The sequence below is a fragment of the Lathamus discolor genome, chromosome 5, assembly GCF_037157495.1.
Source record: "Lathamus discolor isolate bLatDis1 chromosome 5, bLatDis1.hap1, whole genome shotgun sequence".
NCBI classification, from domain to species: Eukaryota; Metazoa; Chordata; class Aves; order Psittaciformes; family Psittacidae; genus Lathamus; species Lathamus discolor.
Genome location: NC_088888.1, coordinates 30685446 through 30702088, shown reverse-complemented (window position 1 = coordinate 30702088; position 16643 = coordinate 30685446).

Sequence of the window (16643 nt, the reverse complement as noted above, 5' to 3'; positions counted from 1 at the left end):
TAAAAAGTTGGACTTCTAGTGTCATTCCTGATCTTCTGTTTAGTCTCTTAGCTGGCTTGCCTAGTCACAGGCACAGTCAGGGAGATTTCAGCAGTTTTCATGAAGTTTCTGCTACTGTTACTGGGCCTTTTATTTAAGCCTCAGTGGTAAGACTTTTCCCAATATGTTCTTGATCATCCTTGTGATACTCCCTCACCTCATCCACAAATACCATGGTGAAAACTTCACTTTTCAGGCCTTTGGCTTCTTGGCTGACTTATAATAAGTGTGCCACAAACCTGAGTCTGCTCTGGGTTTAAATATTATTTTACATGCCTCAAGAAAAGTTGAAATGTCAGAATTTCTCCCAGAAGTGGAATTTCAGTTTTAGCTCTACCATAGTTCAATTTTTTTGGCTCCAGTCTAATGATCCGGCTGTGAGTATATTCTGTAAAATACCCAGTCAGCTTCAAGACAAGCCCATCATGGATGTTTCCTCTTGAGCTAATCCCCTGGATAATGAGAGTCAAGAGACTTTAATTTGACTTGTAATCAAATATTTTCTTCCCTCTGCCCTTCTGCCTTGATACGTTCCTACTCCAACTTCTTATTTTTCTATGAAATTCAAGCAGAACTCCTAATGAAATCAGGGCAAAAATCACAGGTAAGTGAAAACACTTAGTATTTATTATCAGAGAAATTTCTTGGGGAGAAATGTAGCATATGTTTAAAATAATAGTTTTCATTATTCAGGCTGCTCACTGCTTTTTGAGCTTTTGCTTTATGCATTTTTAAAAAAATCTTGCTTTACTCATCTGTGTGTAAGACTACAGAAGCAAATTAAACCTCATCAGCTGCTGGTAAGGAGGAAAGATTGTGCAATGAGTGGAACATAGTCTCACTTTCAGAGCAAGTAAATGGATTTAATTTCTGTATGTTCAGTTCAGGTATCTGTTGTTTGTGAAAATTAGAAGCTGACAAGCTGCTAGAGAGTAAACATTGGGGAGTTGGGGGGAAGTGAGGCTTAGGACAGTGCTAGCCTTCTTTCTTGGGGTTAGGAAGTGAGAATTAGTTTATGTGTTGGAAGAGCATAAGAGTAGGGAACAGCTTGTGTAGGAGTTGTATATCATGCTGCTTTTCCACATGTCTCTAACCACCGTTACCTTGGGATTATAGCTACTTGGAGAATGCTTATTGCAAATATTAAGCAGGCAAATATCAATATCACTTCCAAAACATTGAGTGGTAAAAAGACTAATTTTCTCTCATTGAAAACACACTCCTCTTCCAAAACCCGGATCCTTTATCTTTTTGAAAACAAATGAAGTTTATAAGCGTGAACCTTAGTTGATGAGAATTAGCTGACTGATACTTGGTCTGTATTTGATGGTGTAAATAAAGGACTGGAAGTTCCTGTGTAGATAGCTGGCAAGAATACATGCATAGCTGAAGAGATACGGAAACAGTGCTGAGAAGGTACCAGTCAGGTAATCCGAATAGTTTAGAAAGGAAAAGATTTGTTGTGATTATGTCTATTAGAGTGCTGACTCCTTCATGGTCTATTGGGACATGCATACAAATACTCCAAAGACAAACAGTTTTGGTACACACAAGTTCTTTAACACTATTGAAGATATAACCGGAGTTGTTTACGAAATTCAAATAAGGTTTATGGTTAACTTCAAGCACAGTGAAGTGTAAGAGAAATAATGAATACACCTTTAGTTTAATCCAATTATGAGTTTGCTATCCACTTTAAAAGTTGTTCAACTTGCTGAGAAAAGCTAAAATATGTCATTGGCAAAAATCTGTGCTTTAATCTTTACAGCAGATCTTTTCTAAGGATTTTGGTGTATTTTTCCCCTGTAGTTAACTATGTAGCAGCTTCTGATGTCAATTGTTGAGGGAACCTTACCCAAAATATGTTACCTAGAAGCCAATTTATAGAAAAGGCACAGAGTGCAAAAGGACTCCCAAGACTTAAAGACCGAGGCTAATGATTTTTAGATGCTTAGAGTTGGTTAATGCACAATAATCAAAGCTAGTGCAAAGATACACTATGAATAAAACTTACATAGCCAAGGAAGAGCACTCTTCTTTGCCTACCAGTTTTTGAGTTTTATACGCAATCATGTGTATTAACTTTCACGTGAATAATTTTAAGAATAATGAAATCCATATACAACTGAAGCCTGCAGGTATTAAAGTAATGATAATGTACAAGAAAATCTGAAAGAAACAGTTTCTGGAAAAAAACCAAATACCTAAAATAAGAAAAAATATTTCCTTTCCCAAGTACTATTTAAATTTTTTTTTATTTTTTTAACCAATTTTGTATTGTCAATTTCTTCTGTACTGCCCCAAAACAAGGTATTTTATTTGGCTTGGAGAATTTATGGAGCAATTAATATCAACACAGCAATTTATGAACTTTAATTAGATTCATACCTCATATATGTTAGGATAAAACTGAGTCGTTTTAAAGGCAAGCAGTTTCAACAGCCATGAAAGTTTTGACATTATGTGATGCTGTCAGTTGTGATGGAAAAGAAATCTCTAGGAAAGAATGACTGAGATCCCTAATGTCTTAATTTCCTAAGAGAGAATACCAAACTTTAAAAACTACATGGCTTTAAATGATGGTGAGAATCAGTGCATAGTATGTTGTCGTGGTTTAAACCGATCCACACAGCTCGTCCACTTCCCCCCCCTCTCCCCCCCCCCCCGCTCCCCTCCCCACTCCCAGAGGGATGGGGAGGAGAATCAGGAGAATGTAACTCCCACAGGTTGAGATAAGAACAGCCCAGCAACCAAGGTACAACACAAATCACTGCTGCTACCACCAATGATAATATTGATAAGAGAAAATAACAAAAAAATATGATACCACCGCCGAATGAGTTCGATCCCCCCGAAGAGAGAGTGTGTCCTTCCGGGTAACTCCCAGTTACCTCCCTGGGCATGACGTGCTGTGGTATGGAATACCTCTTTGGCTAGTTTGGGTCAGGTGTCCTGTCTCTGCTTCCTCCCGGCCTCTTCTTGTCCCCAGCAGAGCATGAGACTCACAAAGTGCTTGGCCAGAATAAACACTACTTGACAACAATTAAAAACAACCGGTGTTATCAGTTCTTTTCCCAGGCTGGAAGTCAAAACACAGAGCTTGCACCAGTTACTAAGAAGGAGCAAAACGGATCCTGGTAAACCCAGGATATATTTACACTATAAAATGGAAAGTTAGTATGTGTTTCCTCTTCGGTACAGTAAAATTTATGTAGAATTACAAACTTGATATTTCAAATTAAACAAAAAAAAAAAAATAAGATTTTTTCCAAACATCCTAACTGCCCTTTTTTGTGATAACACCTTTCTGTGACACCTCAGCTTTAGCATTTACATTGATAATGTTTTCTCTCCCCCCACTGAGGACATTTTATGTGGAAGAAATAATTGAAGGTCATCCAGTGACAGAAGAAGAATGAACTCATAGAGAAACTGAGGAAGGGACTGGAGAATTATCTGAGGTAAAGTCCTGAAAGAATTTTTTCATCACTTTCCTCAGACACGGGTAAGTGATCTCATCTGAAACTTTTCATCAAATTTTAATGTAAAACAAGACAGCTAACTTGAATACTAAAATGTGGCAAAGATGAACACCTGAAAGCCAAGCTGTACAATAGTAATTGTCAGGCAACCTAATTGTAAGTGTTGTGAATGACAAAGACTAGAGTAATTAAATTGTGAATCCATAATTCCACTAAGAATAAGACATCTGGCAAGATTATTCTATATAAAATTCTTAATCTCAAATTGAATAAACTATATTAATTCTCTCATAAAGGAAGAGCTGAAGTGTTACTAAACTCATTGTTATTATAGCACCATTTAGGAATATCTTGCATGCTGACATCTGCATGGTGTTGGACATATTTTTAATTGCAGTCATAAAGAGATTAATGTCCTACAGATAGGCATATTTATGAAGAGCTGAAAAGAAATCCTGTATTTGCTTCCAATACTGGCTCTTGCTAGGTGTGAAGCTAGGAAAGAAAAATTCAGTTTTACAGTCAGATTTTCTGATAACGAATGAAAACATAACGGAAAGTGACAGCTTATTGAAGAATGACTCATTTTAAAAACCAACAAACTCTTGTTGTCATATCATTCAAATGCGTTGCCTGTGTTGCATGAGGAAGTCTAATGTCTGCTTCATGCTGTGGGACATAGAGTTTTCAAGCTGCCTCAATCTGCAGTGAGGGTCTCTCCCAAAAGACCAAAAACTTTAGATAACTGCCGTGGTGGTGCAGGTTTTCCAGTGTGCTCCTGCACTGGCAGTGTGAGGAGAGAGTGACTGCAAAGAAAAATTTTCTCTACTCTGGTCTAACAAGATCTGAGAGGATCTGAGATATACTGAGATTACAGGGTGGGGGCTGTGTGTATGTCTGATGTAAGCAGGTGGGTGGCGAACTGGTGTACAGCAATTTATGTTATTTCTAGAAGACATCTAGTCCAGTAGTTACAACCCAAATCCCCTTTCAGATCACTGTTAATCTTACCAGCATAAACATCAAGGTGTACAGCTATTGAAAAGCTAAAATGGTCCCATATCCATAGAACTAAAGGTGGCTGGAAATACAGGTTGCGTTTCTTCCAGCAAGGTTGAGACAACTGAGTAATTTTTGCATCAGCCAGTCATGTAGCAGCCCAGAAGAACTCTTCAGGCTAGAAGAGTAAAGACTTTCAGAGCCTGTCAGGAAATTAAATGCTGCTACAGGAAAAATATTTTTTCAAAAATAAAAATTCAAGTCCTCTGAAAGCAATTCCTTTGGTTTGGTTCAGGGATTTGACCCAGATGCATAAATATCACTGATGATAAAGAAGGAATATTGAATATTTTGCCATCAAGTTACCTGGCTTTTTGGAAAAAAAGAGCTTGAGAATTAGAATATTATGGGGATTACAATGGAAATGAAGCAAAAGAAGAAAAATCCCCTTAATTTAAGTAATGAGGTGCAATGGTAGCTTGGGTCTGGTTGCGTTCTTTAGTGTGAGGAAGGGGAATGAGCAAGCAACATACTGAGCAGCTTCTTCACATAGCTACTGCAAGATTTAGAGATAAGAGGCCTTTATTAATTCAGTCTTCAGATTATATGGAAACCATGTTGCTGCTGCATTTTTGGCTGCTCAGATCTCCTTCCTCCCAAAAAATAAACCTGTGATTATTTTAGAGAAAGGCAAACCTGTAGACATTATAAAAGGTTTTCAGCAGACAAAATGGGAGTATGGGTTACAAGTGCCATGCTATTTGTGAGCTGTAGAAAAAGTAGGCCAGGAATTCTCAGATTTTTTGAGGTAATTATCCTTTCAACATTTCTATTTTCCTGCAGTCCTGAATCAGAAAAAAATCATTTTGCCAGTAGGAAAGGAATGAGAGCAGGATATGATTTACAGTTGAGGTATAAATATTTATCTTTCAAGCTCTGAGCCAATTACAGTATTTTGACTTTTTCATTAGAAATTTCATCTTTCATGTAAAACTTATTTGAAGTCAGCACCCTTAAAAGATGGGTGTGGAGTGGTGGTGGGGATAAAGTTACATAACAGTAAAATGAAAGCAACCTTTTTCTTTCACATCTAAATGAAATATTTTGAGTTGACCCGAAGTACAATTTTCTAGCTTTTTTCCCCGCTACATTCCTTCCTCCCTATAGAGTTGATTTTACTTAAACTATTTCTCTCTCTCATCAACCACTTAAAATTCTGATGAAACCTCAAAAATGAAACACATTGTATTATAACGGGCTTCAAATAATAGTTTATCTTTCTTATCCACTGCCCAAGTCATTACTTCAGACACTACAAATGCTGCAAAGCAGAACAGAGAATGATCCAGCTGCACAGAGTGACAGTTTCATGTATAGATCTGAAGGAGGATGAGCTCTATTTCAAATAGCATACAAAATGTTGTTTACATTGTGCAGAGAGCTGGTTTAAAGAACAGCTGTTGGTCACCCTGAAAGATTTAGTTTAACCTGAACTAGTTGTTGTTGTTGTTGTTGTCATTGTTGTTGTTGTCATTGTTGTAGTTCTGTAGGTTACACACTTCCATTGGAATGAAAAGAGTGTTCTAAAATGCTGAAATGCATCATGCCATTTTCAGCATGCTGAAACGAAATATATTGACACTGTCAAAATGTTTTCCCCTTATTACTTTTTTTTTTCTCAAAACACTTAAATATAGAAACTATTGGGCCAAACAAAAGAATTAAAAAAAATAAAAAATCTAGGTTTGTGACAAAAAGGTAAACTTTATTACATAGTTTTGAAACTAGTATTTCTACCCCAGCAAATATTCTTTGAAAGAGATTTCATTTTTGAAAGACATGTTTGCTCAGTCTTTTTGGTTGAGCTGAATTCGTACATACACCAGGCTGAGAAGGGAGGAAAGAGGGAGGAAAATTCATATCTATGCTATCTGATGGGAACATATTGTTACCCATTTTTTCTCTGTTTTGGAGCTAGGTTGGTGAGGATCATGTGAACCGTAAGAAGAGTTTGAGATAATGTTACATTTCCTTTTCCCATCTTCTGACAGATGACAGCCACTGAATGGCAGAAACTTTCTGCTCAGCTGCTAGACTTGGCCAAAAGTTTCTTGCTGGCAAGGGGCAGTTACCTGATGCATTTCCAGTGGCAGGTAGTGGCCCTTAGCCAAAGGCAGGAACTCTAATGCTGAATGCTCTCCAAGATGTCGCTTATCCGGTAATTCCTCGTTTGGTTTTTCAGGTTTTGCAAACTACTTCTTTATTGTGCCAGAAGTCTGTGCAATGTTTTCGTGTTTTGAACATGGCTGTCGTGAGATTAAAGTGCATGAGTGCAGAAAAATCAGAGGGAATGCAGAATAAATCTTTTGTGTCTACTGAATAGGGAGTTCTCCTGAGAGTAATGCTACAGAGAAACACAGAAGTCAGTGGGAGCAGCACATACTAGTGAAGCTGGGTGACAATACAATGTAAGAAAATTGTTAGGGAGAGCTGACCCTTTATCTCTCTCCATCACTAAATCAATAAAGCAATCACCAAACCCTCCAAATTAAAAGTGTTAACTAGTTTAAAAAATCAAGTAGTCAGTTTGGACTGAACATTGGCAAAGCTGTAACCCACCAATGTTTTCATTGGATTTAATAGGGCCATTATTATATACCGATTAAATAAACACTGAAACAGAGTAAACTGACTTTAACTGCATGGCATAAATGCTTTAACCACATGCTATATCTTTAGCTTAAAATTCAAAAAAAGGCACTAAATGCAGAAAGAAATTTTATTCTTTATAACTTACTATAGAATTGATAAGGATAGATGAAGTTCCAGTATTTAAAAACTCTAGTTGTAAATTAGATGGTAACTTTTCAAACTAGTAGCTAACAATAAAAAATCCTACTGCCTTTCTTGTTCTAGTTGTGTTTCTATGTAACAAATGTGTTGAAGTGTCCTTTTTAGCTGTAATGACAGCAAAGATACAGTATAGGAGCTGATATACACTGGGAATGGATTTTTCTGTGTTGAGAGATACAGAACTGGCCTTACCAGCAATTTGTTCAGACAGTTCTGCATTTTTATGGACTTGAATTGTGAAAATGAAACCTTTCATAGGGTGCATTTAAAGGAGTTGCATTTGAATTGGGGCTTTCTAAAATGAGATTTTGCTATTAAGAAAAGCTTGATAAGCTACTAGACTAGTGCTGGACTTCTTTGCCTGACTAGACTAGTGCTGGACTTCTTTGCCTGCTTGTAAGAAACAACTCCATCTTCTGTTAAGAATTTCATAGAAGGAATTGTCCAGGTGAAAGAATAAACTCTGATTCATTTTGCATGACAAGAATAATTAATGGAGAGGAGATCATTAGAACTTTCAGACAGCTTCCAAATCCTCTTTCCCTTAGTACAGGAATTCATAGCACAGTGTCAATTTTTGATCACATCTGGGTTTATTCTAACTCCTTTTTAGAGCCATCAAGACTCCTGCAATGTTCCTAAACTCTGCTATCTATAGAGGTACAGTGTATCTGCTATAAAGAAAGATGCAACTGAGCTATGCATATAAGTGATCTTTTTGCAGGTTAAGTAGTTCAGCTAATCAGGGTTGCATAGATGGTCAATAGAAGAAAGGGTAAATCTTTACTGAAGGTCAATCTAAGCAGGAGATGGATTTATATCCTTGGAATTGTTCTCTGGAGATTATAGTATTTTCTACTCACTAAATACAGATATTAGCAGAAAATTTTATAAAGCAAGCTGGTGACCAAAAGTTGAATAGTGTTAATATGCACAGCCTTATTCTGTATGTGTGTGTAGGCATATTCTTATTTCCACTGAAGACTCAGTGTGGTATTCTATTGCTACTGTTTCCCATGAAGAGGTTCATCCAGTCTTGTTTGTTATGTCTGTCACATATGGTGATGTTAAGTCCTTTGTGATCTACCCAAGTGCTTTTCCAGCTAAACAGGAGATAACACCTAATAAACAGCTTGCCAGGAATTTTCTGACCGTTCAGAATCCAACTGAAGCTGAGAGAAGAATTCTGCAAGGAAAAAGGCACTTAAAGTGCTTACAAAGCCCACAGTGTGTGTCTGTTATACATGGTTAACTTTCTCACGAACCTATTAAGTTATAGCTTTCACCCCAACTGAGCACTGTAGGAAAAAACTCATCCCCAAGGCATCATGCTATGAGACTCCAGAGTCAGAAGGAACAGTTTTGTTAGCAGTGGTGCACTCTGTAGAGACTTGTTTTTTTTCTGTAGAAGTATGTAATGGTGCTTAATGGAGCTTTTGTGAAGAACACTTCAAGGTATGTTAACTGAAAAATTAAATTAAAGAGAATGCATCCTGAGCTCATGTGAAATGGATTCTGAGAACAAGGCTGAGTAATGAAACAAAGGCTTCAGTAAGGCCACAGGCTGGCATTTTGGAGACCTTTGGTTATTTTTGCATGCATCAACTGAAACAGAAATTTCATATAAATTAATTTTTCATCTCTTATTAAGGAAATGAGGCAAAGATCTTTCACCTGGAAAGCTTTTTATTGCCATGCAATGATTTTTAAAGGTACCTATTAAGCCATCGTGACTCGTAACAATGAGCTTCCATCAATGCGTAGCTTAATAATGTATACTATTTCAGAATTTCTTTACTGCGTTACCAAGTAAGTCATCTCAAATGTAGACTAATAATCTTTTCTTATTTAGAGGGGTTAATGTTAACAGACTTATCGAGGGAGACTTGGCAGGGTAAAATACTATTTACTTTTCCTTTGCCCAACTGAAAATACTGTTGCTCATTATGCTTGAAAATATTTTGTAGTATGAAGGGCCCCCTTTTATCATTTGTGTGGATATTAAAATTTTGGAGACAAACTAAAATCTTCCAAGCATTATTTTGGCCTTATATTCGTTACAGCAACCACGTTTCATGTACATCTTAAGAAGAAAAATTGTGTTGGGCAGAGAATAAGGCAGCTTGTATAAAATTAATGAATTAGAAACACTAATGGATGGGATGTTTACCTTATACTTTGTAAAAGTGAACAAGGATAACTTTTGTTAGGGAAATGGTCTATTCAAAAATGTATTTAATATCACCTGATTTTAATAAATTGCTATTGTTATAGTCCTCTTTCATGACATTATGGAACATGGAATTATGTTCCAAAAATTTATTCTGAATTTAGAAGTATTTTCTAGCATTTTCATTTGAATTTGGTCTATTTTGCACTTGAGTTTTAGATATTCATCTAGTAATAGACACAAAGCTAATTTTTTAGAGTTGATTAAAGCTTCAACTTGATTTCAGGCCAATAACAAGAACTGTTTATAATGTTGCTTACCTTAAAGCCATAAAGATTAGCTTTTAATTCCAAAGCTGACTGTGGTATGGCACGTTCTTTTTGGAATATATGATTATTGAAATCAGGACAATCTTAGCATATATTAATTTTTTGGCTAACTGTACTTTCCCCCCTCTCCCCTCTTCAAATATGATTTCAGTCACCTCATCTGATTAGAATGGTAGATGAAGCACTACATATGAAATGGGAAAGAATCATGCCTTAATTTCATGGGGTCAAGGTTTTTTAATTGTCTCTTAGCTCCTTTGGAGAAACATGGACAATTACTTTCTTTTCACATTGTATGTTTTAGCTACTCACTGCCTTTGTTGCAGAGGTTCTACAACATATGCTGCTTATTTAAGAAGCTGTCAAACTGACACTAGATTTTTGAAAAGAAATATGCTATGTGGAAGCAAAACTGGAGTGAAGAGAACAGCAGAGATGAATTAGCAGAAAACAAGAGTGGTGACTTTGGTGTGGCTGTCTTGGAAAAAGTAACCAATTCACAGAATGTCTTTCTCTTGTGTAAAAATACTTGAGAGAGACCATTTTGTTTTCTGTAAACATTTGTGTGTTTGAAAGGAAGTAATCCCTGACACTACAGGAGCTCTCAGATCAACATTTCTATAGCATAGTTCATTTCCATAAAATAAACTCCCTTAATGATGGCCTTAGTCTTCTGCTTTTGCTTTCTGGATCTTAAATGAAAAGGAATGAATTCCCTTTAAACTGTGTGCTGATGAACTATAGCTTACTTTGCTAATGAGCACAGGTGTTGCTCTCCAGTGACCTGAATCTGGCTAGGTAAGGGACAATGCAGCTGCTTGTCTGACCCTTGTGCTGTGTTACACCCTGATTACTGCAGATCTTTGAACTGCTTTCCAGCACTTTAGCTTTTCTTCTCCTAGCAAGCTATGCAAAAATGAGTGTTAACCCATTCAGCTTCCATGAGAAATCTATTGCTCCATCTGTTGCCACCTCAGCCACACTCTTCTTCCTGAACCTGCCCAGTCTCCCTGTGATTCCTCTCTGACCTGTTACTTTGCAACTGTCTCAGGATTTGGACTTTACCAAAATCCAAGTAGAAGAAATTCCATTTCTCACCCACCATGGAATGTTCTATGTTGGGTTTTCAATTTGATGGTTCAGTAAAAAATTAATATAAAGGAGAATAGAGGAGAAGAGCAGGGAGGAAAGGGAAATTCCTTCTTGCTAGAGTTCCTTTGCTCCCTGAGAATACAACGAAGAAATCACAACCTATGCATCACAGGAGAACAGAACTGTTTTCAGTCAAGTTTTTTATGTGATGCTTCTCAGACATGTAGTCAGTAGCACTTAGAATCACTGCAGACACAACACAGAGGAAAAAGTCAACTGAGCCACGCAGGTCAAAACTCTGTGACACAGAACAACATAAGATTACTAGAATAATTGCTTAATTATTATACTGAGTTGTATATTGTCCTTTTCATGTCAGAAAAAGAACAAAAGAATCTTCTCTGCAGGAGATGAGAAAATAGTACATTATGTTTAATAAATATTTCATTATAAGTTTGAAAAAGAAATGTTTAATGAGGCAAAGAAGAAATTCCCTAGATAGCTGATTATGGTGTGAAAAAAAGTGAAAAAAGAAGGTAATAATCTGGTAGTGATAAGCTTTCAGTCTAGAACCACTGGCACTGGAAAGTATCTGGTTTTACTAGAAAACATAGAATGCAGCAAAATCAGTAGACCAATGAAAATGTTTTTATTACATGAGTAACTACCGTGTTTAATTGACCTTTCCTACAAATATAATTTAACCCACATACGTAATAAGTTTCAAAAGAGAAAAAGAAAAAACAAATGACATTCATAGATTTGCCATAATTGCATCTCATAACTTTAAACATGAGAACAAAGTAAATTCACACATTTAGAAGAGATGTTTCTCAGTTGTCACAACATAAACAATTCCAGAATTTTTTATTGTCTGGAATGAAATAAGACTAAACTTAATTTTTTTCTTGCAGAGTATTGGCTCCATATTTCTTTAGGATAGCATCTAGCTCATTTTCTCCTCAAATATCTGCTACTGTCTCTGATGAGTGGAACACTGTGAATGCTTATTTTCAGCTGATACAATATTCCTGTGGTCCTAAAGACACTGAAGACTAACAGTAAGCAAGGTGTTATGGTTTTCCTAGTGGTTTTGTGGTTTGCTTTCATTAGCATTAAAACACCTAGGTGACATTTTCTTTTCACTATCCTCCCTTAAAGGCATTATACTTAAGCTTTTTTCAGGCAAGTGCATCAAGTGGCTTGTAGTTCTTCTAAGATTGTGAGCTGAGATATAGAATAACAGAATCATACAATAGTTAGGGCTGGAAAGGACCTTAAGATTATGTAGTTCCAACCCCCCTGCCATGGGCAGGGACATCTCAAACTAAACCATACCCCCCAAGGCTTCATCCAACCTGGCCTTGAAACATCACAAAATGAAACTAATTTGTCAAATCAATGACTTCAAAATTAGATCAAGAAACATACTTTATTCCTAATAAAATATTAGATTAATTATGAGGTTCTTTGCTTAATGTATGTGTTTTCAACTTTCAAGAATAAATAATATTTGCAGATGATTGCACCAGAGTAAAACTTGTGAAAGATTACAGCATGTATTTTTCATAGCCTGGCTTTTAAGATAATCATTTTATTTATCTTTTTGGTGAAAAAAAATCTTTTTAGTGTTTATGGTAATTTATAGATGATGGTTTATCTTAGTTCATATGCGGAATCCTTAATGATTTTTTCCTGTATAACAAATGGAAGGTAGTATATAGAGACAAAGTCAGATAGTAGGAGAAAGTCCTGTCAAATCAGGTTTGAACTCTTAGATATGAAATAAACACCTTAAAATTGCCTACATATATTTTGGTAACTCTTTATCTTGACTCTGCTGTCAACTGGGAAGACTCCCCTGAATTCAGTGGAGCAATGAAGGTTTGAAATTGGTGTCTGTAGTGAAGAAGTGAAATGAGCAGGAATGAAGGAAAGGCTTGAAGTTAGACAAGTGTTTGTTTTCATTTTACTTATGAGTTTTGGACTAGTCTTCCTCCCTTATAGTCTCTCTAGTTCTGAGCTATGAGCTCATTGAAGTGCATTTGAAAATAGAGTTCTGAGCACAATTTATGAAACGCAGTGCATCAGGCATCATAGTGGGGAACAACAGCTACAGCTTACTAAGCTGTAGCTCTTTCTCTTCTTCCCCGGTAGTATCCACTCCCTTTATCTCTGTCCTTCATAAACTGAAGTGTAGTCACAAGAGAGTGGATTTTTCTTTTTTTCCTCTGGTTTTTAATCCCTTTTGCCTTGGAGTCAAGGAAAGAGCTGCCTTCATTTTCTGCAAGAAAAGAAAACTTCTGCATGAACCCAAGAGACAAGATGACTCATATGGGTTACAGAATAAGAGATGTTCTAGATAAAATAACTGTCAGGGCAGAATGAAAAAGTCCTGGTTTTATTTTTACAGCATATTTGTGCAGAATTGCAGGGTTTGGTGCTCTTTGTTTTTCATTTTTTATTAGCTAGCTGTTTTTTGGCACTCTAATTTAATGGAAAAACCCCACATGTCCTTCTTCACGCAGTTCTTTCTTGGTTGTGAATTGAACAAATTCCGGCAGAAATCTGGAAGAAGGTGAAAAAGACTACTGCTAATAAGATACAATGGCTGTATTCCCAGAAGTCTGGCTTTGAAAAAAACCCAACAGGCAAGACTTTTTTTAACTCTTTTTCCCTTGAATATCTGCGCAGTATCAGGTAGGAAACAGAAAAGTTTAGCAGTTCTACTTTATATCTTTCTGAATTACTAAAAAAAAAAAAAACAATCAAAAAGCAGTACATGACCCAGGATTAGTGGGTTAAATCAAGGGATGAGGCCAAGTTGTTTAAACGTAATGTCTAGAGTCATTTGATATAGTCTCCATTATCCAAGATCTTTGTCCAATAGTCATCCAGATACAGACATTCAGGAACTGTAAGTAAGATAGCTGCATCTGCCTGGGACAGCAACTGGAGTCCAAGCAAAATATGTCATGCATAATATGTGTCTAATATGACACTAGGCGTTTATCTCAGAAACTCATGAGTCAGTGTTCAGGCTGTGTTTTTGCTCTCTGTTTGCTTGGATTTCAAAGCATATAAATACTATATAAAATAGTTCATTTCTGCCGACCTTTACATTTGAACATCCTTAAGTTGGGCTACAATAAACTGCATTCCTCTTGCTAGTTGAAAATGCTATATATTAATCCAATATGTAAAGGAAGTGGTACGTTTTCTGTAGAATATATGTAAATGTCCAGTCTTTTGACATTTAAGTCCCAGCATGCTACTAAAAAAGACAAGGCAGATTGTGCTACATTTTAATTTGTTCTATTTTTGAGTTTCTTGAAAGCTAGGAAAATATTGTAAAATGCAAAACCTAGGAATACAAAAAAAAAAAAAAAAAAGTAAAATCAGGAACCACTGTGTTCTTAAGTGCCAGTCACTGATTTCCTATTCTGTAACTTGCCTAAATAAGTGTGATTTGGTTTTAAACTCATGAGAAAACTGAGGTTTCTTACATGAGACAGCAGTGAGGCACAGCTCATACTACTGATGTTTAGACCAACAGGAGTCCCCCTTCTCTGGATCCATAATCAGCCAACTTCAGGATGTATGGAGGGGAGACAGTCTTTCAATCCGGATGCACAAATACCATCCTGACAGGCAAGATATTGCTGCAGCAGCTAGTAGCTCCATTGCAAACCTGACTGTTCAGAGGGAAACACCATGTCTACTGATAGATCTTTTGATGATATTTTCCAACGTAAGGGGGAACAATGACTAATTTGTTATGGTTTCCAGCAGAAGAATCAAATCCAGTTCCTAAATGTCCCTTTAGAATACATAGATAGAAGATGATGGTCAAAAAGAAAATTTAAGAGGACGTGGGATTATTTTTTTCTTGAATGGCATTTTCTATATTTTGTCTTTAAGGTCAGTATTCTTATACAAAACCTGTGATAGGAATAAAAATGGAGGCTTCTATAGGGCTATTGGATGGTGTCGGGTATGCCCTCCCTGACAACCTAACTGAAAGCTAGTCTCTCTTTACTTAACTGGTTTAGGTGATAAGGTTTCAAGGAGATAAAAGACTCAGAAGTATACCTTTAGTTATATGTAACTCTCATTATTGTCTGTGACCAGTGAGACTAACTCATTTGTTTTTAATGCCTTGACTGAGTTTAATGACTATGACTGCCTGACCTCATTTAGGAAAACAAAATAAATTCATTTAGTGTTTTGTCTCTTTCTGCTTTCATCGTAAGAACAGTCTCTTTCACAGTGAAGCTCTATCTTTTGAGTTGCCCGTTCTGTTACTCTTGTTTGTCGCTTTTAAGGCCCTACTCCGTGTGCAAAGCAGAAAACCTCTGGGAGCAATAGCGCACGAGGAACTGGGAAACAAAGTCCTATTCTGCTTCCTTGGCTGCCTCCAATATTTTTTTTGTTGGCACACAGGAGCCAAAGAATTGTTAACTGATATGCTGTATGAGTTTATCTCTCACCTGAGTTCCCCAAGGGCTATAAAACTACAAAAGCTAGCACTGCTAGCACTACTAGCCAAGTTGGATGGGGCTTTGAGCAACCTGGTCTAGTAGAAGTTGCTCCTGCCCATGACAGGGGGCTTGGGACTAGATGATTTTTAAGGTTCCTTCCAACCCAAGCGATTCTATGATTTTATGATTTATGACGTTTCTATATCTTTCTATATATCACACTCTTCTATTAACTTTCCTAGTGTCACTGCCAGGTTTTAGAGACTTTTATTGTCCACCACATATTTGACAAGGAGTTCCACGTTTGTGCCTATTTTCTCCATCAGAAATACTATAGTAGCACTATCCATAGAGATGCAGGATTTAAGTCTGGGAGAGCAAAGGAAGGGACAGATCACAGTGCCTGTGGCAATTTGGGGATGCTAAATGGAGAGCAGCCGTTTCCAGATCACAGATTGCTACAATTTCCATTAAAGTTTACTAATAATTCGTTCAATATGACCTTTCCTGTTCTGGGACACCACATCTTTCAAAAACAGAGTTGTTTTTTTTGACAAAAATTACTGGAGAATGTGATACTTCTCCAAGCTGCAAATGATTTAGGCAGGTGTGGGTTTTTAGGCAGGTGAGGACCAGTCAGTGTGGCACATGCTTCTCTGTTACTTGATGTGAGTGTGTAGCTCCCACAGTCAGGTCAGATATGGGCTCATTCCTGGCTGGGGAATATCTAATTTAAAATGCACAGGATCAGATCTACCTTGATATCTCTGTCATGGGGTGGGAGGAAGTAGGGAAATCTGTTGAGCAGAATATGCAAAACATGCTTCCCCTTCAGCATTTCATTTCATAATAGCAGTTTGCTTTTAATGTTGATCTTCCATAAGGAAGATGTTGGTTGAGACATTATTTTTCATTTTTTAAAAAGTTTGAAAGTAGTTGACAAACTTATTCACTGGAGTATTTGCTATAGCTAAAGGATTTGAGGTACTTGAGGCTATAATCCTTGGTTTCTGGTAAGAGTTATCAAACATGTTTATTAAGAACCTTCTGTCAAAGTGAGCATTACAGCACTAGAAGGCTGGGGTAGAAGCAGGAAAAGGTTTGTTACTGCATGAGAATTGAAATCTGCATACGAAGCATTATAATTGGTATTGAGGTCATGGCCTAGACATCCAATAATAGTTTTGATCTCAGTGCT